General features: G+C 43.7%; 1 pseudogene; it reads right to left on the bottom strand.

Annotated features, from left to right (window-relative positions):
- Positions 1 to 19639: 19639 nt before the first annotated feature.
- LOC127493142 (translation machinery-associated protein 16 pseudogene) lies at positions 19640 to 21670 on the bottom strand (annotated as a pseudogene).
- Between the last annotated feature and the right edge of the window lie 1279 nt (positions 21671 to 22949).

The raw sequence follows: 22949 nt of genomic DNA on the forward strand, positions 1-22949 counted from the left end.
AAAGTAGAACTAGATGATGAGGTACTTAAGCAAAAGTGTAAGTCCTACAGCAAGAGAACTGTCTTCAGTGCCAGCAGGTGGGAATGGAGCTGTGGGTTTGGACAAGCTAAACCTCTGACCTGACAAAAGCTTAGTGGAAAACTGTCTAAAAGCTTATATTATAGTCAATTAGGGATCAGAAATAAAGTAAACCTGCTAATGCTCTCTTATGAACAGATTTGTTTTATGATGGTTGAAAGAAGGCAGTCAGAGACTTGTGTAAGGCATCATCCTAACACGCTTATCTAGCACATTTAGGTAGTTAGTAGCTATTTGTTGAACGAATGAAACAGTGTTGAGTATTGACATCTCATTCTACTTCAGCCCAACAGCCAAATAGTTTCAAGAGCCATCGACTGTAATTCCTCAGTCTCTCTCCTTAAAAAAACAAATTTATTTACTTATTTGAAAGGCAGAGAAAAATTATATATATATATATATAATTGGCCACCAAGCAAGAATAGATACAGTGAGTATTCCAGGCAGATGGAACAGCATGTGCAAAGACATAGAGAAAAGAGGCTATGGCTCTTCCAAGGCATTGTAAGCAGTTTGGTGGGGCTAACAAAGTGAGCAAAGAGACCAGAAACTCAAGAGGTAGGTGAGGTCTGGATAGAAGTTTTCAGCCATGTGAAGGAATTTCAGCTTCATTCAAAAAGCAATGGGAAGCCAAAGAAGGAGGAATAACCAGGAATAACATGACCAGATATGAATTTTTAGGCAACTGCACAAACTATATTTCAGATGAAGAAAAAAGACACATACTCCAAATTCAATTTGGTAAATGTACTGAATTCGATTTAATACTTGACTTTGTCAGGACATGTGTTTTTGTGCTTCTTTTTCCACTTGCCAAATCAAACATGCCTGTAGCAGTGTGTGGATTGGTATGATCTGCAGCTTAACCCTTTCCTCCTCGAGTGCAGGGAAGGTTGAATTGACGCATTGCCTGATGACTTGCACATGGAGCCAGTCTGCCCTCTCAAACTGTCCCAGATCGCTGGGTTCTGCTGCTGGTTTTGCAGTTTTTATTTATTTAGCCAGAGCTAGAAACATGGAAAACAACAGCCTCTGAGCACGTGGATGGGTCTCCCTGCAGGAGTCTGAGCTGGCAGTTATTTTAATTAGCAACACATTTTATAAGGGCAGAATCTGCAATGGAAACATGTCAAGGCCTCTTGAGCTATTGAGTTTGGCAGACTCCCATGAGTGTGCCTGGGCATGGCAAAGGGCTCTTGACTACCCTCCCCCTCTTCTGAGGGAGCTGTGGGCACAGAGCCCCCATGGACCTCGGAGGACCTGTCAATCTCCCACACCAATGGCTGAGGATTCGGGAGTCTTCCTGAAGTCAGCTCTGGGAAATAAAATCCTCTGAAGGTAGACCTAAAGTCATTCCTCTTTGATCTCATGCCAGCCCAACCTCTCTGTTCTCACTCCCTTTCAATAACCAATCCCTCTAGATACAAAACCCAGTTTATTAAGTTTATCTGTCTAACATCCAGTTTGCATTTGAAAATGATTTCTCCTTCTTATTGCCACAGTGGTTTACCAGACTCTTGAAGATATGCATTTATGTATATGTAACTTAAGATGTATCTAAGATGAATTTCCCAGCTAAAGCAGAATAACAGGCTTATGTTCTAGAAGAAATGTGTAACAGGCAAGTGGATTAAGCTGAGAGGCTACCATCTTCTACTCACTTACTCATTCATATAATAAACAGTCATGAATCTCTGTCTATTGCAGACACAAACTAAGTACAGAGGATATGAAGATAAAGGTCATTGACTCTGAGATACTTTCTTTTTTTTTTTTTTTTTTTTTGCTTCTTAGTGTCAATTTATTTGACAGGCAAAGTGAAAGATGAGAAGGAGGAAGGAAGAGGGAGAGAAGGAAGGAGGCGGAAAGAAGGAAGGGAGAGAGGAGAGAGAAGGAAGGAGAGAGGGAGAAAGCGAGAGTGAGGGACGGAGGGTGGGGGAGAGAGGGAAAAAGAGATCTTTCATCCTTTGGTTCACTCCTCAATGCCTGTATCAGCTGGGGCTTGGCCAGGCTGAAGCAGGGACTCTAGCCAGGTTTCCCACACAGGTGGCAGGATTCAAGTACTTGAGCCATCATCTGCTGCCTTCCAGGGTGTGCAGGAAGCATATATGCAAAAGAGATGACTTTTCCAGAACACAATGCTGTTAATTTAGGATCTCTGGCGAGCAGACACTGAGGATGAGTTAGGGATACCAGAGTAATGCCTGGGCACTGCCTCTTTGAAATCCAAGAAACTTTTAATTTAAAGGGGGAAAGTAACTTGTGGACTAGTTTAAAGCAAAGTCACTTAGATGGTGATGGACATATACTCAATTGGCTTGCAAGTGACAGAAATCAACTTGAAACAGCTTAATATGGAGAATTTTCTGGAAGGAAACAAAATATTGCATTATATTTACAAGTAGGAGCAGCTATACTCCCTGAGATGGATGGAAAGACCAGAGACACAGCTACTTTTTTTAGGATCGGGTAGAGTAGAGAGGGAAAGAAATCTCTGTGTCCTAAAAAACAAGATACAATCTTTCCTTACAACCTAAAAAACAAAAGGCACTATAAATGAAAGACACTGTATCTGATGAAATACTACTTGTGCACTATATTCCATTTTTAGGCCAAGGAAGCCAGGATTGCAGTCCACCAAACAGGGATGCCTCCGTAGCAGGTGGCGGAAGCCCATAAAAAAGAATGGTACAGTGTAAAAGAACTGGAGTCCTAATTGTGTGATTTCTAGTTTAAAACAAGTCCCATTTTCTGCCCCCAAAAACGTCTCCTGAAAACTCTATGAACTTTGCAAGGATCATTTCTCTGTCTGGCCCTCAATTTAAACACCTAAATTGTTATTAAAAAAAACAATCCATCCCATCCTGGCCCAGGAACACATAAGTTATGCTCGGCCACATGCCTCAGGAATCAAAACAATCAAAGCCCTTGTTAATCTATTTTGGAGTCTATCTGGGTCAAAGCAAAAGAGAACAACCTTGATTTCGGGTATGCGGTTTTCAGTTTTCAGTTAATATCTGCTTTCTTGATATTAAAAAAAATACTTCTTAAAATAAGTGATTGTTTTTGTTCTGAGAAGCTGGCTCCCACAGCCAGAACCACTGGCAGAAAATCTGAGTGTTCTAGAAGGTGGCTGCGGTGACCAGCAGCGATGGGATGGGCCGCAAACTTCACAGTCACGGGAGTTGGGGCCCGTGTTTGTTCCACTTCCAGCATTTGCTCAACCATCCTGTGCTTCCGACTGAGCCCCTTCTGCCTGTGAGGCTCTGCGGGGAACACAGGGATGGGCAAACGACAGACAGGACACACACACTGCTTGCACGCCAGAAGGAGGTGTAGACAAGGTTTCAGATAGGCAGAGACTTCCAAACACTTGCAGAAAACGGAATTCAAAGGTAAGTTTATTTTCATGCTTTTTTAAAAATCTGCGCCTAGTGTCTTCAGGGTATGCATTTTCTGGAAGCTTTTAAAGACCCTCTCGTAACCAAATGCCAAGTAGAGTGTATTGAACCAGGCAGTGGGACTGAAAAAGGGAGGGTAAAGGATGGGAAGCTACTGGCTCCAGGATATTGAGGCTTGAACAGTAGGTATGCCATTTCTAGCACTGTGACTTTGCTCAAGTTGTTTTTTTTTTTTTTTAATTTTTTGACAGGCAGAGTGGACAGTAAGAGAGAGAGACAGAGAGAAAGATCTTCTTTTGCCGTTGGTTCACCCTCCAATGGCCGCCATGGCCGGCGCGCTGCGGCCAGCGCACCGCGCTGATCCGATGGCAGGAGCCAGGTGCTTCTCCTGGTCTCCCATGGGGTGCAGGGCCCAAGTACTTGGGCCATCCTCCACTGCACTGCCTGGCCACAGCAGAGAGCTGGCCTGGAAGAGGGGCAACCAGGACAGAATCCGGCGCCCCAATCGGGACTAGAACCCGGTGTGCCAGCACCGCAAGGTGGAGGATTAGCCTAGTGAACCACAGCGCCGGCCATCAAGTTTTTGAGTATCATTTAACTTTAGTATTTTCATTTGGAAAAAAAATAAGAATAATAAGAATGTTTACCTTATACAGCAGTGGTATATATAAAGTTAGCAAAAAATTAGAAAATAGCTCATTACTAATGTGTGGAAGAAATGATGTTTATACAACCTTTCAGGATGGCTGTGTTTTGTTTTTGTTTTTTGTTTGGTTGACAAGCAGTGACCCAGAGAGAAAGACACACAGACAAATACAGGGACAGAGAGTTCCCATCGCTGATTCACTCCCCAGATGCCTGCAACAGCTCAGGCTGGGCCTGGCCAAAGCTGGGAGCTGGGAACTCAATCCTGGTCTCCCCCGTGGGTGGCAGCGATGCCACTATTTGTGCCATCACCTGCTGCCCCCCAGAATGTGCATTAGCAGGAAGCTACGTCAGGAAGGTGCCAGGACTCAAGTTCAGTTCGATGTAGGGTGTGGGCACCCTAACTGATGTGTTAACTGCTAGACCCAACATCCACCTCTAAATATGGCTTTGATATTTAAAAAATAATGTAATGTGAAGATAGTGTGTACTAACTATAAACATTTTAGAACTATAATCAATGTTAAAGAAGAAAAATAATGGGGCCAGTTTCATAGTGCAACAAGTTAAGCCACTGCCTGCGATGCCAGCATCCCACATGAACACTGGTTAGAGTTTCAGCTGCTCCACTTCCGATTCAGTTCCCTGCTAATGCTCCTAAAAAAGCAGCAGAAGATGGCCCAAGTGTTTGGGCCCCACCACACCTGTGGGAGACCCAGATGAAGCTCCTGGCTCCTGGCTTCGGCCTGACCCAGCTCCAGTCATCATGGCCATTTAGGGAGTGAATCAGCAGAGGAAAGACCACTCTTTCTCTCTTTGTCTATGTCTCTGCCTCCTCTCTATAATACTGAACTTAAAATAAAATTAAATAAATCTTCTTTAAAAAATAAGAGAAGTGACTCCAATTCTCTTTTTAAGTCATGACCATTGTTTACAATTTTGGTAAATTTCTATCTGGTCTTCTTTTTTCACTTATCATCACATGTAACCTACAGATTATGCCATGTACTCAAAAGTCAAATAGCCAGTTATTTCCATTGTAATTGTAATTATAATTACAGTTGCTATTTATTTTAGGTTTCTAAGTATCTAAATATTTTAGAATGTTTCTATCTACATGCTATATTTTAATATACAGCATTTTATAATATATCATCAGCTATGACTTCCTAACTTTCCTTCACAACTCAAAGGTAAGAACAGAAAATAAAATAATACTTCTAAAGTATCAATAAAATCAAATAAAATAAAACAAATCAAAAGGAAAAAATGTAAAGCAGTAAAAGGAAAACATGTATACTGTATAGATTTTTTTTAATGTTTACTTATTTTTCTCTATCAGAAAGACAGGGGAGAGAGGGAGATTGATTTACCACATGCTGGTTCACTCCCTAAATTCCTTTACAGCCAGGGAGGGCCAGGCTGAAGCCAAGAGCCAGGAACTCTATCCTGGTCTCCCATATAGGTGGTAAGGGTCCAAAGACTTAAACCATCATCTGCTGCTTCCACAGATGAATCTGCAGGATGCTGGACTGGAAGTGGAGCAACTGGGACTTGAACCAGCATTCCTTTGTGGACACAAGCATCCCAAGCAGTAGCCCGATCAGCTGTGCCACCGTACTGGTCCCATACAGTAGTTTTGGAGCACACACTATGTGCCAATCTGTTGAGCTTAGAGGCTTGTAAAACTCAATTAGATCTCACTCTTTCTCTAAGGACAAATTTCCTTCCAGTGAACGAAATCAGTCTAAAAGCATCTGGAAAAATCTTATCCAATAAGAGAAGGAGTCATTGCGTGTATTGCGCCTCTGCCCTGCCCTGCACAGAATAATAAATAGTGCTTCTCTCTCTCAAGGCAGCTCCAGGACGTGGGAATGAAGAGCTTATTTCACATGTGGCAAGGCTGAGCACAGACAGGAAACCTGCCTCACCCTAAATATAGGCGGTGAGTTCCATCTGGAACTAGGACTCTTCATGGCTGTGTAATCCATGCTCAGACAGGCACTGGCTGCTGCCATCTTGGCTTTTTTTTTTTTCAAAGATTATTATTTTATTTGAGAGGCAGAGTTACAGAGAGAAAGGGGGGTGTGAGAGAGAGAAAGAGAGAGAGAGAGAGAGAGAGAGAGAGAGAGAGATATCTTCCATCCACTGATTCACTTCCCAAATGGCCACAATGGCCAGCACTGGGCCAAGCCAAAGCCAAGAGCCAGGAGCTTCATCCAGGTCTCCCACATGAGTGACAGGGGCCCAAATACTTGGGACATCCTCCATTTATTTCCCAGGCACACGAATAAGGTGCTGGACCAGAGGTGGAACAGCTGGAAACCAATCAGGTGCCCATGTGAGATGCCGGCATCATAGTCAGCAGCTTAACTCCATAATGCTGGCCTTGCCACCTTGACAATTTTAGCAACTTTATATTTTAACTTGCATTTTGTAAGTGAAGTCTGATAGGACAGTGGAGTTCTCCTCTCTCACTACCTCCCTGGCCACCTGCCCCAGTGAAATTTTAACCTTTTGCTCCCTGACCCTAGCACCATCTCCATCCAACCACTGAGTCTTCCATGTGGGGCAGCAACCAAGTCTTGTTGGTAGGAAGAAGCCTGACTTCTGCCCTTGCCCTCCACTTCTGTAAGGGTTTCTGGGTGTGTAGAGGGTTAGCAGGAAGTATGGACCACACAGCATCTCTCGGTGCAGTGGGCTAGTTGTACCACAACCTTCCCAACAGGAGCCTCAGTGGGGACCTTGCACCCACTCCTATCCAGGAAGGGAGGGTGCCCATGGGCAGAGGTTGCAGTCCCTTATGGCACCCCCATTCACCACTGGGGTGCTGATCCTGAGGACAGAGAGATTGGCCCAGCCGGGGCCTCCTGTTTTCATTTCCCATGCAAAGCACACAGCCAGCCATACCCAGAATCCAGAGCAGGATGATCTCAAAGCCCCTGTTTCATGCAATGCCCCCCAAAAAGGGAATCACATGGGGCGAGGTTCAAGTTTGAAATCAGAGTGCTTTAGCCAGCCTCATACCAGGAAGCTTGACTGCAGCAACTCCAGTACCCCACACCACCACCAGAAAGAACACCCACCACACTCCCTGCCCAAGAGCAGTTTTGATGATACCCATGTGGCTGTGTGTTCTCCTCCCTTCCCTCCGCCCATAGGGCAGCCCCTCCACCTTAGTGTACAAAGTAATGTACTGATTACACTCTGCTTCAGGGAAATCATGCTGGGTGGTTTGAGGGAGACAACCTGAGAGATATTGGAAAGGCTCAAGTGCACAGTGGGAAGGAACCAAAGTAGGAGGAGGCACGGGCTATAGCCATGAGGGGAAGGGTGAGCAGTTGTCTTCGTTTAGCCAAGATCAAGGGATTTCCTGGAATGCAGATCTCCCTCTCTCTCTCTCTTTCTCTCTCTCTCTTTCTAAGGTTTATTTATTATTTGAAAGGCAGAGTACAAAGAGAGAGGACGGACAGAAAGAGATCTTCCATCCACTGATTCACTCCCCAAATGGCAGAGAGATCTTCCATCCACTGGTTCACTTCCCAAATGGCCATCACAGCCAGGAAGAAGCAAGGAGCTTCTTTGGGGTCTCCCACATGGGTGGCAGGGAACCAAATACTTGGTCCATCTTTCACTGCTTTCCCAAGTGCCTTAGCAGAGAGCTGGATTGGAAGTGGAGCACCTGGGACTCGAATCGGCACCGCTACAGGTGGTGGCTTAACCTGCTGCACCATAGTGCCAGTCCCTGGGATGTGGTCAGTGCTATAACCAGGACATTTTAGAGCAAATAGGATGGTTGACTCTGCTAGTCAAATCAAATAAGCAGCAGCAGTTAGTGGTACCAGCATATCACAGATAGAAAAGCTCCTCTTTCTCTTCCATTATCAGAACTCATCCTGACAATAACAATAACCACGTGAGAAAGGCAGACCAGCTTACAATCCCGTTTTGTTTACAAAGAAACTGAGACTCAGAAAACACAAATGACTTACTCTGAATCAAATAGTGAATACTATTGGAACGAGTCCACAAATCCAGACAGGCTAACAACATAGCAATAGTGGGGTCGGATAACTGATTGACTGTACAAAGGAAGAAAGAGAAAACAGTCTTTTTTCATTGACTTATAGAAGACCATTTCCTTGGAAAGAAATAGGGAAATTAGGAGGAAAGAGTCTTTCAGGGCAGGATAGGAAAGATGAGTTTGGTTTGGAAACTATCATGCTCTGAATTTACAGACAACACAAAATTCCTTACGAGGCCTATGTCTGTCTGTCTCTGTCCATCTCTCTCTCTCTCTCTCTCTCTGAGGTTTTGTCTTTTTATTTGTGCCCATAATTCAATTTTGCTTTATTCTAAGTCTTTTCTATTTATTCCCTTTTAAAAAACACTTTATTAAAATACAATGCATTTATCAAGAAATTCCCTTAAATGCAGAGATCAGTGATGGTTTTTGGGGGCCATCTGATCACTCTTATAACCAACACTCGAATTAAGAACAAAAGTATCCTAATACACTGTTGGTGGGAATGTAAATTGGTACAACCATTATGGAAGACAGTATGGAAATTCTTCAGAAAACTAAAAATAGACCTACCATATGACTCAGCTTTCCCACTCCAGGGAATATATCCAAAGAAAATAAAAGCAGCATGTGAAAGAGTTACCTGCACTCCTATGTTTAATTCAAAACAGCTAAGATATGGAATAAACCCAGATGTCCATCAACTGCTGACTGGATAAAGAAAATGTGGTGTATACACATGATGGTATATTACTTAGTGATAAAAAATAATGAAATCCTGACTTTTGCAACAAAATGGATACTACTGGAGTTCGTTATGCTAAGTGAAATGGGCCAGACTAAAAAAATACCATGTTTCTCTTATTTGTGGTAGCTATTGTATAGAGAGATGAGAAACACTGTGTGGATGGCATGTCATTCAGTACAGAGTTTTGAATAATGCTTCACTGGGCTAATGTCTCTTGAAAGTGATCGCCCAAAATTATGTTCCCTCGTTAGCCAGTCTGTCTTACACACAGCTTGGCAATGACTTTCTGCTTCCATGAGGAAAGAGTCTGGGTCACCTTCCTGACAAGATAAGCACATGAACTGCAGTAACCCCCGTGACTGTGCATGGGCAGGAAGTCAGCAGTATGTGGCCAATCCCCTGGAAAGGATCCCAGTGTGAGAATCAGACAGTAACCCAGGATGGGGAAGAAGGAGAGGTAGTACACTGCCTTTAGGGTTTCTTTGTTCATTTACTTATTTCTTTCTTTCTTTAACAATAGGTTTCTGGTGAATGTACTTCTGGTGACATTCAGAGAATACGAAATCATAGTCCTGCCCTAGAGAAGCTCAATGGCCATGGCTTAGGAGTGCACACTTTTTTTTCCCCTTTTTTTAAATTTATTTTTTAAGGAATACAAATTACATAAGTACCACTTTAGGAATATAGTGATTCTTCCCACCGTAGCTGCCCTCCTACCCATGCTCTCCACCCCCTCTCCCCTTGCCAGGCCCATTCTCCATTAAGATTCATTTTCAATTAATTTTGTACACAGAAGACCAACTCTATACTAAGTAAAAAATTTCAACAATTTTCACACCCACAGACACATACAAACTGTTTGCGAACTAGCTTTACAGTTAACTCTCATAACAACTCATTGAGGACAGAGGTCCTGCATGGGGAGTTAGTACACAGTGACTCCTGCTAATTTACAAACACTCTTATGCATGACATCAGTGACCACCCAAGGCTCTTGCCATGAGCTGCCTAGGCTATGGAGGCCTTTTGAGTCCAGAAACTGTCAGTATTTGGACAAGGCCATAAGCAAAGTGGAAGTTGTCTCCTCCCTTTAGAGAAAAGTGTATCCTTCTTTGATGGCCACTTCTTTCCACTGGGGTCTCACTTAGAAAGATTCTTCTTGTAGAACATTTTTTGCCACAGTGCCTTGGCTGAGGAGTGTAGACTTTGAGCACTGTTATACAACGCGGGTGTGTGTGATGTTTGGGGGGAAGTCTCCAACTGAAAAAAGGCAATCAGGGCCTTGACTAATGAGTAAAGATCCTGCCAGGTATAAAGGGTAGAAAAGTATAACTCATTCCTTTTCCATTCATTCAACAACCAGTTATCCTCTTCGGTGTTCCTGGCCCTTTTTCAAGTGAATTTGGCTCCAACTTCCATTAACACTGTGACTCTTCCAAAAACATGACCAAACTTTCTGGAAAAGGGCCAGGACTGCAGAAAAAATAGGGTTGGGTACAAAGATGAATTTCCCTCTGGTCTTCAGTGGCAAGCTCATCTCAGTGATTGATGCACAGGTAGAGAATTCATGGAATTGGAACAGCACAGGTGCTACCATTCCATAAGCACATTCCACATTCCCAACACTGGGCAAACCACATTCTAAACTCGTTCATTAAACCTTGCTCCTGGGGGTAGGCATTTAGCCAAATAGTGAAAACACCCACATCCCATATTGGAATACCTGGGTTTCAGCCTCAGCTCCACTCCAGATTCCAGCTTCCTGCTGATGTGGATCCTGGGAGGCAGCAGGTGATGGTTCAAGTAGTCAGGTCCCTGACCCCACCATGGGAGACTTCTTTTAAATGAATTGTCTCAAGGACAACAGTGCAGACATTTGAGCGCAATACTATCTGGCTCCAACTTCAACTATCCTGTGATGCCTCTGAGTCAGTTTTGTTGTTCCCAGCTCCCAGCTTCAGCCTGACCCACCTCTAGCCATTGTAAGTAAGCATCTGAGAGATGAGTTAATGCATGGAAGATTTCTCTCTGTCTCTCCACCTGTATTTGTGTGTGTGTGTGTGTGTGTGTGTGTGAGTATATACACATGCCTGTGTATTTTTTTAAAAAAAAATCTTAGCCTCTGATGCCAAAACAGAAACTCAGAGAGGTTAAATACCTTGTTCATGGCCACACAGCCAATAAATGAGTCTACTGTGTTTCTGATTCATATCCTAGACTCTCACCACAGGACTACGTTTCCCTCAAAGCATGCAAGTGTTTAACTATGAAATTCTCAATCCTTCATATTTTTATTCCACCAGTTACCTTATCTTAAAAATTACCATTATTCCTACCACTACTGTAATGGATCAATAAGTAGTAAGTGGAACTTCTTGTGGCAGTAGTGTTTCACAATAGAACTACTCCCGGGTTCTCCTGGCCTCTTCCAGCAGGGAATGGCTGGACGTAATTCATGAACTGGTGAGTTGTACAATCTCTCCTACTCTGGAAGTGCTGATCCTCTGCAAACTTTTGCACGAGGTCCAAGCTCTATCACGTTGACTTTCTTTGTTCACTGGCACATGTGAAATTCTCCCTGCCCACTCTCCCAGCTTCAGTTGTGTTTTGTTTTTGTTTGTTTGATATTTTCACTGTGTATTTGTTTAATTCTTCCAAAATGCTAGTAGAGGTTAGTAAAGTTATGCAAGGCCTCATATTATCAATCTAGGCTATTCAAAGCATATGCTAGCACTGACTGCTTTCTGGACAGTATTCCTCTTGGTTACAATTTATGACAACCAAACAGAGCTTTTGCCACAAACAAAGTTGCAATTATAAATTTAAAAAAAAAAAAGATTATCTGGGCAAAGCACAGAGAAAGGCTATGTCTGTGAAAATGACTCTTAAAGTGTGGAAGGGGAAGCCGGGTAGGGGGAGGGAGAGGAGACTACATTATGCCTCCTAAAATTCAGAGTCAGTCCAGAGAAGCAGCACAGCCTCACTTCTGCGGCTGAGAAGGTCGACTCCAGCTCCCATCTGGTTTCCATAAGGCAAGGGAGCTTGGCGAATGGCTGGCCACGTAACTCCAGCACGTGCACACCCTGACCACAAGCACCAGCTGAGAGAACCAAAGGGAATGGACAAATTCCCCCCAGTTCCTCTGTACAGTCAAGGGCAGGGGAAGTTGCTTTCAAGAGAAACAGAGCATTCTTTACTCCTGCTAGGCAGGTTCACCAAGAGCTGCCCATTGAACTGCATCAAAAATGCCCAGACTCCCAGTGATACAGTGATGCCAATCACTCTGGAAATGCCAGGACAGTGTTCTAACTCCTTTTAATTCTAGGCAGCATGTGTACAGACAGCAGGATTGAAGCAAAAGAGCCTGACTTTGGATCTGGGCGGATATGACATAAGCTGACAATTCTTTACTCACTAACTGTGGAATCTTGAGCAAATTACTTACCAACTGCTGGGAAAATATGCAGAGTATCCTGTAATCTGGGAGATTTCTGTGAGGATTTCAGACCAACTATATAAAACATCCTGTATAAATAGGTACTTAATAAGTGATAGTTATCATTAAGGTTGAGGTGATGCAGTCTTCCAATATTTTAGTTTTTCTTTTTAAGATTTATTTATTTATTTGAAAGTCAGAGTTGCACACAGAGAGAGGAGAGGCAGAGAGAGAGTGGTCTTCCATCTGCAGGTTCACTCCCCAGATGGCTGCAACAGCTGGAGTTGTGCCAATCCGATGCCAGGAGCCAGGAGTTTCTCCCAGGTCTCCCACGTGGGTGCAGGGGCCCAAGGACTTGTTCCATCTTCAACTGCTTTCTCAGGCCATAGCAGAGAGCTGGATTGGAAATGGAGCAGCCAGGACTTGAACAGGCACCCATATGGGATGTTGGCACTGCAGGTGTCGGCTCTACCCACTCCGCCACAGCGCTGGCCCCAAGATTTTAGTGTTTTGTTTTGTTTTACAGGCAGAGTGGACAGTTAGAGAGAGAGACAGAGAGAAAGATCTTCTTTTGCCGTTGGTTCACCCTCCAATGGCCGCCGCGGCCAGCACACTGTGGCTGGCGTACCACGCTGATCCGAAGGCAGGAGCCAGGTGCTTCTCCTGGTCTCCCATGGGGTGCAGGGTCCAAGCACTTGGGCCATCCTCCACTGCCCTCCCTGGCCACAGCAGAGAGCTGGCCTGGAAGAGGGGCAACCGGGACAGAATCCGGCGCCCCGACCGGGACTAGAACCTAGTGTGTCAGCGCCACTAGGTGGAGGATTATCCTATTGAGCCACGGCACCGGCTTCCAAGATTCTAGTTTTTAAAACATGCTTCCATTGCATCTGGCTCGAGGATACTATGCATATGTAATCACCATTTATCCTTTAAACACAACTTTAGAGCCTTCCTGTCACTACTTCGGGTGCTTCTGTTGAAAGAATTACTTTCAATATGAAAGGAACCATCACCTTATGGATGAGGATGCTGAAGCAGGGAAATCGCCCTGTATCTCAGTGACAGATCCAGGCCCCTCAATGTCTTGACTCCCAAGTTTGTAACTACAATTGCACCTGCCATCACAAATCTTTCTGGAGCTGCCATAATTATAATCACTGTAGGACTGAGACAGGCCTGAAAAGGTGTCTATGCTGTTTACAGCAATGAATGAGGCTGAGTGATGCCCGACAATGCCTAACATCCAGAAAGAGAGAATGTCGCCTTATAGGAGAAAGGGACTTTGCATATATGATTAAGGATACTGATATAGACCAGTTATTCCGGATTACCCAAGACGCACCCAATACAATCAGAAGGGTTCTTATAATGGGAAGTCAAAGGAGTCAAAGTCAGAGAGAAGGCCATGTGACAATGGAAGTAGTGGCTACACCACTGGGCTCTGTGGAAGGACGAAGCAGCCGCAGCCCCGGAATGCAAGTCACCCCTCAAAGCTGGGAAAGCCTAGGCAACAGATTCTCCACCAGAGCCTGCAGAAGGGACCAGCCCCTTGACCACTCGACTTTAGCCAGTGGCACTGATTGTGGCCTCTAGAACTGCAAGAGAATGAACTTGTGTTATTTAAGCCACTGAGTCGGTGGTCATTTGTTAAGGTAGTACTGGCAATCTAACACAACAGTGGAACACTTCTTATCAAAAACATTGACAACAGAAAAATCCAACTAAAGGGCATTAAGTAAATAAACTATAATGGAATACAGTGCAGTGTTAAATGTTGATTCATTCTTATTGTAGTAGGAAAATGTGCTTTATTTTTAAGCAGAAAAAGAAATTTTTAAACCAGAGTAGAGAGTATGACATCATTTTGGAAGAGAAAAGACTGAAAATATATATTCTGAATTATTTATAGTGATTCTCATTTTTAAAAGATTTATTCATTTATTTTATTTTTATTTGAAGGCAGAGCCACACAGAGAAAGAAAGAGAGGTGGGGAGGGAGAAAGATATACCTTCCATCCACTGGTTTACTCCCCATGTGCTCAAACAGCTGGGAAAACAAAAGCCAGAAGCCCAAAACTCCATTGAGGTTTCCCATGTTATAGGGACCCAAGTACTTGAGCTAACACCTGACACCTCCCAGAGTGAGCATTAGCAGGAATCCAGCCTAGAAGAGGAGCTGGAACTGAAACCTAGGCACTCCATATAGGATGTGGACATCCTAAGCGGCACCTTAGCCTCTGCCCCACAGCGCTTGCTCCAGTGACTATCATGGATAGTGAGACTTTTCTATTTTTTCTGTGTACTTTTCTGAGTTTGTGAACTATAATATAGTAAACGTGCTACTTTTATAATTAGAAAGACAGATTCTTTTCTAAGTAAAAATCTGTTTCTCAGCGATCCTTTCATTTTCAAAGCAGGAAATATATACATGTAAGACAGAGGAATTATTGGCTCAGGGAAGGGAATGCTAATCCAATGTCCTCCTTAGTGTAGAATTTGCAAGCTTAAATACAAAAATGTTATGAAGCCCAATACTTCTGGCACAGTGGCTTAGCCTGCAATATCTACATCCAATATTGGAGTACCAGTTCAAACCCCTGAAGCTCTTCTTCCAATCCAGCTCCCTCCTAACAAATCCTGGGAGACAACAGACAGCTGCCTAGCACGTAGGCCCCTGCCAACCAACTGGGAGACCTGGATGAAGTTCCAGTTACCCGGCTTCAACCAGCTGAGCCCTGGCTGTTGTGGGCATTTGGGGAGTGAACCAGAAGATGGAAGATATCTCTCTCTCTCTCTCTCTCTCTCTCTCTCTCTTTCTCTCTCTCTCTCTCAAGTAGTTGAAAAAAAAAAAAGAAGCCCAACATTGAATCATCCCATGAAAGCCCACAGAAATGAAATACACTTTCCTCTCCACTTTTAATTCCCCTTCTAGGGACTGCCTTTTAGTAATTAGGAAGAGCTAATCGTGCCTTCTCCCTTAGCCAGGTCATGGAAATCCCTGGGAAGCAGACACGTACATGGCATTTTGCAGACCCATATGGAAACTCCTGTTGAGAATGCTGTGCAAAGTGGTACCATGCTGAGAAAAACTGAAAGGCAAAGAGACTCTTACAGCTAAGAAGGCCGTGGGAGTTAAGTGCTTTCTCCTCTGCTCCTTTGAGTACTTTGACTCTTCTTGCTTCTGTTCATCTCTGTCTGTCCCTATGAAGAATTGGATGTCCCTTAATCAGTCATCCTGTGATCTTTCTGGTTGTCAATACTCTTCCATCTCAAATTCAGTATGGTCTATGGCTGAGCTGTAATAATATTCCAAATTCTACACTAGAATCTGGGATTACGACCATGAATGAAACACAGTCCTTGCCTTCAATTAAGTTTCAGTATGGTGGTATCCACAAGCATATGCAAAAGATATAGATCTCACATAGAGAAGATCTATTGGAAACTATCAGAGAGGGGCCAGGGTTGTGGTGTATCAGGTTAAGCCACTGGCTGTGTTGTTAGCATCTCACACTGACAGTAGTTTGAATCCTAGTCTTTCTACTTCCAATTCAGCTCCCTGCTAATGTACCCGAGAAAATGGTGGAAAATATCCCAAATACTTGAGTTCCTGCACCCATGCAGGAGACCTGGATGAAGTTACAGGTTCCTGGCTTCAGCTTGGCCCAGCCCTGATGGTTGTGGCCATTTGGAGAGTGAACCAGCAGATGGAAGATCTCCCTCTCTTCTTCGTCTCTCCTCTCTGTAACACTGCTGTTTAAATAAATAAATGAATAAATCTTTCAAAAAATAAAGAAACTATCAGGTTCAGAAATCATGAAGGAGAGATCAGGACTGGGTATAATTATTACAGAAAACAGATGATTTCATGGATGACATGCATGCTAGTTATGGTCTCTTTGCTCTGGGATCCATTCCTTATTATTTTTCAGCTTTGCCGTATATCATAGCAGAATTGATCCCTGAAAACTATTTTCCTGGCCCCTTTGCCAACTGATTTCAGGGTAGGTTAAGCCCATGGGAGACTCAAGCAGGAAATCGGAGGAAGGCAGGTGGAATTTCTGTGTCCCTCCACACTTAGGGGGTATCCCTGGCTATGAATGAAGCTCCATCGTGCCTTTGCCTTTGGATAGCCTCAGCTCCTGGCCTCCAGGAACACCACCTCCTCTGTTGTCCCTCTAGCCCAGTGATGCCAGTAGTTTCCTATTGATGCTAACTTCTCAATTGCCTCACCTTCTCTTGCTTTTCCAACAGCTTTTTCACTAGCTCCTTAAATGAAGTATCCATTATTTAACCACCAAGTGTGGGCTCTGTCTTCCAGACTGGACTCCCAGAAAGAGTTTGCAGAACTGGAAGAATCTCCATCATCAAAGTGAAAAGGAAAAGTATTCTAGGTAGAGAAGACAACCAGAGGCCAGAGTAGAAAAACTCAGCTGGTGCAACGGAGCTCTGTTTTTGGTGTCATGGCGAAGACACTGGTGAATCCAACTGATAGTCTAGGGAAAATCAGATCAGAGAGGCCCCTGAGTTAATGGAAGGAGGAGTAGGGGAGTCGGGTTTCCTCCACGTGCCTGGAGAGGCACTGACGATTTTGAGCACAGCGAGATGACCAGATCTGTTCTGTAGGAAACCCAATCTGGAAATAGCAGGCAATTCAACTGTATGTGCTAAGGTCAGCCTAATGTAGGGCAACAGCCTTGCAAACAGCAAAGAAGGGGTGGTTTTCAGCAGAGTAAAAGGAAGCACAACAGGCATCTGAGACATGCTGGTCCTGAGTGGTTAACTCCGGTGCCTGCCCAGTGCCCAGAAGGATCCCTCGGAGGGAGTTGGCTCTCAACTGAGACAACAGGAAAATGAGAGTTTAAAGCTTATGATACAGAAACTTCTCAGAGAAACCCTTGTAAAAGACATTCTCACAGCAAAAAGTCCATTTGTTTAACTGAAGGCAAAATCTAAAGCAGTCATCCTGATTAATACATCACAATTATTTAAAATGCTATTTTTCAAAGGACCAAATTCATAAGAATATAGCATTTTCTTTTTTTAAATATGTATTTAATTATTCAAAAGTCAGAGTTACACAGAGAGAGGAGAGGCAGAGAAGGAGAGAGAGAGGTCTTCCATCTGCTGGTCCACTCCCCAGATGGCTGCAACAGCCGGAGCTGTGCCAATCTGAAGCCAGGAGCCAGGAGTTTCTACTGGGTCTTCCACACAGGTGCAGGGGCCCAAGGACCTGGGCCATTCTCTACTGCTTTCCCAGGCCATAACAGAGAGCTGGATTGGAAGTAGAGCAGCCGGGTCTCGAACTGGCACCCACATGCGATGCTGGCGCTGCAGGCCAGGGCATTAACTCACTGAGCCACAGCGCCGGCCCCAGAATATAGCATTTTCATAACAAGATGATTTTATTATTAACTCATTCTTACTGACATTTTAGGTAACATGAAGAAAGGTCTTTATGCCTTCAAATACTAGAATGTAGTCATCATCTCCCTGATGAGAGGCAAGGCCTTTATTCTGATCTCTTTCCTAAAGGGAAGCCAGTTTTTGTACCCTGCGTGTATTCCAGGGCAGCAACAAAGGCACAGAAATCATTCACATCTGTGGACAGATGTATACTTGATTACAGTCTTCTAACTTCTATAACTTATGAAATAAATTTTATTTTTAATTTTCAGAGTAAAATAATTCTAACATTTTAACTAAACCAATGCAAGGCTTAATTGATGCCTCATTAACCATAAATCATTAATTTTTTGTTACTTCTCTACAAAAAATGTATAGGAACGAAATGGTCACTTTGGGGTACGATTGTCATTTTTAGCCCATGTTTATACTCCGGTGGAACTGTGGTTTTCCTACTTTTACTTGTTGAATATTATGACTAGTGGCAAATTAAGCCTGTGAATACAGAATGGATTGAAATTATGTCTGCAAAAACTGATGAAGAGAGGGGAGGGAAGGAGAGGTACTTGGTGGGGGGGAAGAGGTAAGGGAAGTGTGGTTGTCTCTGAGAACTGTACCTATGGAATCCATGAAATCAGTTCTCTTCAGATTAATAAAAAATTAAAAAGAAATACATAAATCCACTTACAATGCATCATCTAAAAAACATGCATTTATAATTAACAAGTTCTATGAAGAAAAAAATTCTACAGCATCCATGCTTTCTATGATATTTTAATATTGAGCTATATTCTATGTCAGTTTAATCCTACCTCTCAGAAAAGAAAAATCACACAAAGTCATTGGCTGTCCACTTCCCAGTTCTGTCTTCACAAAACAAACACACTCACACACACACAAAACCTCTATTATATGGTGCCTGCTCTGTGGCGTAGCTGGTAAAGCTGCCACCTGCCACGCTGGCATCCCACACGGGCTCCAGTTTGTGTCCCAGCTGCTCTACTTCCAATCCAGCTCTCTGTTAATGCGCCTGCAAAAGCAGCACCAGATGGCTCAAGTACTTAGGCCCCTGTATCTACATGGGAGACCAGGAGTAAGCTCCTGGCTTCTGGTTTTGGCCTGGCTCAGCCCTGGCTGTTGTGGCCATTTGGGGAGTAAACCAGCAGATGAAGACTCATCTCACTCCCCCCTGCCATAACTGCCTTTCAAATAATTTTTTTTAAAAGAACCAATCATTTTTCACAATAAAGCAGAAAATAATATACAACCAAAAGCAGTTAGCCTGAAATCACTGACCCTCCTTTGTCAAAAGGTAACAGATTAAGGGTAGGAGGTCAACCTAGCAAGAGTAGTCATCCTTTATTGCTTTACCACTTAACTCTGGTTCAGAAAATATAAAAAAGAATGGACAATCCATGGGTATATTTGAATTTCATCTCATATTTTCCCCTACTTTATAAGGAAATGAAACAGTGCTTATGCTTATGGGAAGGATGTGTGTAAGATTATTACTGAAAACAATTCTGCTCTCATCCTAGTTCTAGAAATATACCCAGGGACCATTGGAAACCAAGTAATTGTCCATTTCCCTAAACATGAGATTAGGCAATCCTCAATCCACCTGCATAAGTAATTAAAACATGTTTTGTGCTTATTCGTATTGCTCCCTGAAATTCAGATGAAATATGTTTTGCATAACATTTCTATCTGGGCAACTTAACGTAAATGAAAAGCAATCTCCATTTTAAAGTAGAAACAATGCCATTTTGCAAACTGTAAGCGGGGTTCTCATCATGTAAGAAAATGAATTAAATAGCAAATTCTTGACAATGATTTAATGAATCATTAAGTATAACTTGCAGCTCTCTCCAATTATTTATTTTCAACTCAAGCAAGGACAATTAGACTGCTGCCGTCATTTCCTCATCCAAGTCACTCGATTTGTCCTTTAGTTCCCGTTCCCCTAAATCTGCCCACAGTTCTCTACTCGTGCTTCTCAGAAACTGCATCATTAGCACACATTTTTCTCACTTTAGTGTTTGGTAATTTCCTCAGCTCAAAATCCCGTTCCCTGCAAGTTTGCAGATTACTCGCCTGTAGGGTGTCTGGAACGTCGGGGTCATAACCACAATGCTGCTGTCACTCCTGCTTGGTGGCTGTCTCAGGAGAGCCGTGCTTCCTGGCTATCTGGGATGTAGTACAGAACTTTCCAATTAATTCACAAGCATCTGTCTTTCGATAGCCTGCTTAGGAGGGTCAGGATGATTTTGAAGCCACTGCAGTGTTTCTCCAATGGGGTTGAGACACACGGCCTTTCGTTTTGCAAGTTTTGCTTTTTTTCCCCTTGTTTGTGAATCTCTCTCGTCATCTGAATGGCTTTTCTGCTGTGTAGATGGGCAACTTTCTTTAGCCCACCTTGCACTTCGGTGTCTTAGGCAGGCAGGTTCAGAGGAGCAGGAGGAGGCCGACCATGGTGGTGTCTTTTCTCTCAGCCCTGAGGGCACTTCTGCACTTCAGACCTGGGCAGTCTCACTGGCCAGCAGTGGACAGCAATGCCTCCTGACGGTACACCTGCCCAAACACACATGGAGCCTGAGGAGCCTTCTCTGAACCTCTTAATCTATCTTGCTGGATGCTCAAAAGCCTGGCATGTACAAGAGTCCCAAATGTCATTACATGCGTAAGCACCCTAATTAGAAATTAAGTGTTAATAATTTGCCCCATTAAAAACTTAGCACTTTTAAAAAGGAATGATTTATTTCCCTATACTGTCACTGGAACATATCCCTTAAGGCATAAAACACTGGTGTTTTATTTTTTAAGCAATTTGTCAAAAACCAGTGTGCTTTAAAAACACAAGCATTCATGGAGTAACATGAGTTCACTGATGTAATTCTAGGGTCTCCTGTGGTTCCTAGAGGAATCCATTTGTTAGAAAGTTCACTGCTGGGGCTGGTGCTGTGGTATAGCGGGTAAAGCTGCCACCTGCAGTTCCGGCATCCTATCTGGGTGCCAGCTCATGTCCCAGTTGCTCCACTTCTGATCCAGCTCTCTGCAATAGGCTGGGAAAGCAGTGGAAGATGGCCCAAGTCCTTGGGTCCCTGCACCCATGTGGGAGACCTGGAAGAAGCTCCTAGCTCCAGGTTTTGGATCAGCACAACTCCAGCCATTGCAGCCGCTGGGAAGTGAACCTGCGGATGGAAGACTTCTCTCTCTCTTTCTCTCTCTGCCTCTCCTTCCCCCTCTGTGGAACTCTTCCAAATAATTTTTTTTAAAAAGTTCACGGTTCTTTACAAGAAGTGTTGCCTGAACAATGGGCATTTTGCAGCTGGAGGGCACCTGGGTGATCTTTTCACCCATTTTACAGAGGAGCAAACTAAGCCTACAGGAAGCTAATTGCCCACAAAGCCACATTTGTTAGGGGCAGAGCCCAGTTGATTTGCTATCCAGCAACTTTCCCATTAAGCTTCCACAGGCCTCTCACCTTCCAAGGTTTGGGCAGACTTTGACAACACCCTGTATGAAACCAGAGCTGGTTATCTGAGCTCAGGCAGGGATCCTCCCAAATCCACCAGATTCCTTGCCTCTGGTGACAGACAGGCCTCCGAACCCAGCAAAGCCACAAAAGCTTCACCTTTAGGAAAGATGGGACTTCATGAGCCTTGTCAGACACACTCATTGCTCGGAGTTTAAAACTACAGCTTTCTGCATATGAGCCACCAGGCCCAGGGACAATCCCTGCTAATGCCTTGTCTGCCTACCTGGGGCAGAACTGGGACGACTCTGGTCCTCTCCCTGGTGCCAGCACTGAAGCACAGACACACCTCAGAACCATGAAGGGAGACATTGTACCTTCTCTGGCAGGTGAAAAGGGGAGTCATGTGCTTGTAAACGCAGCAGTGTGGTTGGAATTATGAATCGTACCCCGCCATGGACCCAAGGCAGCCTCCCTTCACGGAGCTCTTTCTTGCAGATGGCACATGCCCTAACATTCTGGAGCTGACTCTGACAGCTCAGAAAGGTCTCCACATGTCACCTCTGTCATATGCCCCGTGTGTAAAAGGAGGTGAGTGGCTCTTCTTCCTGGTGCTTCCTCTCACAGGACTCTGCAGTCTTTGTCCCAGTGACTTGGGGGTCTGGCTCTACTATAAGCCACACATAACCTGCAGCACCTTCCCTCCACAGAAGGAGACAAATGGCAATGGATGGAATACGGGACCAACTCGGATGCTCAGGTCCTTGGAGGGTGCCGTGGTCTGCATATTGTTCCCCTCTAGAATTCATATGTTCACATATAACCTGAGAATGTGACTACGTGTGAGTAAAGGGTCTTTACAAAAATAATTAAGGTTAAATGAGGTCATATGTATGGACTCTATTCTGATGTGTCTGGTACCCTTATAAGAAAGATACCAGGGGAGAGCACACACAGAGGGAAAGCCCAGGTAAGGACACAAGAGATGGCCATCTAAAAGCCCAGAGCAGAAAGGGCTTAGGTGAAAACAAACCTGCTGGCACTTTGGTCACAGACTTCCAGCCTCCAGATTCTGCAAAAACAAATTTCTGCAGTTTAAGCCACCTGGTTTCCGATGTTTTGTTCTGGAATCCCTAGCAAACTAACATATAGGACAATCCAGAAAAGAAACATGGATTCAGACGTTAATCCTAGAATGCAGAATCCAAAGGGCAGGAGTTTTGTGTTTTATTTCACTTTACACAATCAAATCTTACCAGTTTTCCTGTGAAAGAATCATAAGCCAAGGTAATCAATCAAGTAATAGAAGGAAAGAATGGTGACCTTAGAGCAAGGCTGATTTTTTATTTTTGGCAGCTCTGGGGCATGATCATTTTTCAAGGAGCAGCCCATATTTTAAAAAAATAAAAAATAAAAAAAAGTAAACCTCTCGTCCCTAAGAAAATGTCTGTCATAGCAAATCTCCTAGGACGTATCTGAAGTCTTGGCAATTGTGGGAAGCCCTCATTAATTCAAACCTCCCATTTACTTGCATTTGTGATAGATGTTGTACTAAAGCTTGTCCCTGTATGGAATATAAATATGGCAATGCAGGAAATCAATCAGTATCAAAGAATATGCTATAGTTACCTAGGTCAGCTTCAAGTATGCTAGGAGTATGTATCTGCATGTAAGTAACGACAGTATCAACTACAAAGCAATTACTTTCTTCATGGAGCAACTCTTTCCCTTCTCCT

The sequence above is a fragment of the Oryctolagus cuniculus genome, chromosome 1, assembly GCF_051225735.1.
Source record: "Oryctolagus cuniculus isolate XC-2025 breed Fujian yellow rabbit chromosome 1, ASM5122573v1, whole genome shotgun sequence".
In the NCBI taxonomy this organism is placed as follows: domain Eukaryota; kingdom Metazoa; phylum Chordata; class Mammalia; order Lagomorpha; family Leporidae; genus Oryctolagus; species Oryctolagus cuniculus.